Raw genomic sequence first — 2,770 nt, 5'->3', positions numbered from 1 at the left:
GTTTTTGATGAGGAGGATTTCTGTGTCTTCTGTTGTCATGAAGGACAGCTGTCAGTCATCCAGTGTTCAACTCTCAGGACTATAAACTCTCCCAGAGCACTGGAGCATGGTGCTGCTGATGCAAAGTGGCTCTCTATGGAAATGCTCTGACTGACTCCAACAGGGACTTGGATTACTCTGATGATGCTGTTCATCAATGGATCAATCACTTTATCAGAGTATAGTACATGTTAGATTTAGGGTCCCAGGACCTGCTGGAACATTTACAAGAAGTATTTTATTCCCTATACCATACAGCCATTGAACACAGAATTACTCCATCAGGGAACACTTGTTATTGTATAAGATTTACTTTCTTGTATTATTTATAGAACTTATCTGCTGCTACCTGCCCATTTACACTATTGTATATTGTATTCTGTATATTCTGTATGTTATTAATGGTGTGCTGTGTTATGTGCATTGTATTTACCTTTGCCGTACTTTTTGAGAAGGCAAAACAAATTTCCCCCTGAGGTGGACAATAAAGTCAATCTACTCTGTCTTCTGTCTTATTTAAATTTGAATTAATTGCAAGAGAATAAAGTACATACATTTAACATATATTAAAACATGCATTACGGAAATCTGCAGCACTGTGTTATTATCAGTTTTCTTTTTATCTGACAAGATTTTACAAACAGCCTCATTTTGGTGAGTTTGTTTGTGCCAAAGTCAGAGAGCCGTGTCTCTCTACAGTGAGAGGTTTTTGTACGGGCGGCTCAATGACTTTGTATCACTGTGGTACACGCTCGTTGGAGGAACCAGACTGAATGTTGGAAGTAAGTTTCTTCACGCAATACTAAAAATTATATTGGAAATATTGTAAATTAATGTTTTAAATTCAGTTTACAGTTAATGAAATATCTCTTAGTATTCACGTTTTTATTTCTCCTCCTTTATCGTGGAGACTAACCCAGAGCAGCTTCACTAAACATTTCTTTACACATTTCTGTCAAACTGAAATTTAAATGACTTGAAGTGTGGAAAAGATAAAACTGAAAACCTGTTCTACAAGATTCAGTTTTAGTTTTCCACATCAATGATAACTGTTTAAAGCAAATGAAGATTCAAATATCCAAACAATTGATAAGAGCAAAGATAAAGATCGGTATTTGAAAATGTGCAACATCTCTTTACTGTGTCATGTATTGTTTCAAAGTTTGAAAACTATTTGAACAGTTTGGTAATGATGATCGAAATCCACATGAAGAACATTTGATGTTGTCAGCTCATTTTCTGGATTTGTTTCTATTACACTAAATACTTTAAAGTAATGTATAGTTAGGTTGGTGATGATTTTGATTTGGAGGTTTAAAGATTTGTCCAAAAGTTGACATTTTATTTCCAGTGTATAGTTTGATATATATCAGCTCATTGTGTAGATGATTCTCTCTGTGCTGATTTACATGAGAGGCTTCTTAAAGGGAAGTGAAACAATGTGTGAGTGAGTGACTGGTGGAGCAGAAAAACCATCTGACAGAAACTCCTTAAAGGAGAAAACCAACTCTCACACAGTCAAGGTGTCCAAGTGTCTGCTGGTTGATTGACAGCTGTGTGGTCCCTGTCCTCTAAGCTGATTGGTGTCTCCTAGGTGATGTCCGCCCCACCCTGACGGTGCTGCCCCCTCCAGTGATGAGCTGCTGAAGGGGAAGGCCACGCTCATGTGCCTGGCCAACAAGGGCTTCCCCTCAGACTGGAGTCTGGCCTGGAAGGTGGACGGCAGCAGCAGCAGCAGCAGCTGGGAGGAGAGCAGGAGCCCCGGGGTGCTGGGGAAGGACGGCAAATACAGCTGGAGCAGCACCCTGAGGCTCCCCTAAAGACCAGTGGGAGAAGGTGTGCTCTGTGACCTGTGAGGCCACCCAGGGCTCCCAGACTCCACTCTCAGAGACACTGAGGAGAGACCAGTGTTCCCAGTCCTGACCTGACTCACTGGGACTCTGCTACTGGTTTCACTCTGATACTGATCTCAGTCTGCTCTCTGCTACTCTCTTTTTTTTTTTTTTTTTTTTTTTTTTTTTTTTTTTTTTTTTTTTTTTTTTTTTTTTTTTTTTTTTCTTATCTCTATCTCTCTCTCTCTCTCTATCTCTTTTCTCTGGCATCAGACCAATTTAACAGTATTCAACTTAAAATAGCAATGCTTTATTTGTTGCAATAATCCTTATGCTGTTAATGCTGTAAGACAATAAAACACGATTCATATAAAAGTCTGCATCTTTATTTAACATTTTCATTCACCTATATGTTTAGATATAGAAGTTTATAAAAAATAAATCTTTATTTCAGACTCACAAGTAGGTCCATATCAAATATACATACATACAAAACACAACACATCTGTCATTTTAAGGATTTGTGTGCAAGCGGTCATGCCAGTGTTTTCTGAGTTTTGATGACATAATCCATGTCTGAGTAAGATTTATGGAGACGGTTTCATTAATAAATTCCAGGATTACGTCATAACTCTTTGTTTGTTTGTCTGTTTAACATTATTATCTGAATTCAGGTATGAACACAGTGTGAATGGTTGGATGAAAGGGGGACATTTTTATAAAATAATTTTAAAATGTAGTATAAGTTACTCAATACAGTTGTTACAATTTGAAATAAATTGTAGAGTATCGTCAACATATAGCTATAGCATGATTCTGAAGTGAGATTTATAAACCAAAGATTCAATGTCAGTGTTGCAGGTTTTTGAAGAACACCAGAAAAACACTAATAGTGTTTT

General features: G+C 37.4%; 1 pseudogene and 1 gene segment (V, D, J or C); one reads left to right on the top strand and one right to left on the bottom strand.

The window, feature by feature from the left end:
* The window catches only part of LOC120555120, a 195,943-nt pseudogene that overhangs the window by 31,398 nt on the left and 161,775 nt on the right, over positions 1-2,770 (top strand).
* LOC120555117 overlaps positions 1-2,770 on the bottom strand; it is a 73,167-nt gene that overhangs the window by 18,238 nt on the left and 52,159 nt on the right.

The sequence above is a fragment of the Perca fluviatilis genome, unplaced genomic scaffold, assembly GCF_010015445.1.
Source record: "Perca fluviatilis unplaced genomic scaffold, GENO_Pfluv_1.0 PFLUV_unplaced_scaf_2, whole genome shotgun sequence".
Taxonomy (NCBI): Eukaryota; Metazoa; Chordata; class Actinopteri; order Perciformes; family Percidae; genus Perca; species Perca fluviatilis.
This window is presented reverse-complemented; position numbering and strand designations above follow the sequence as displayed.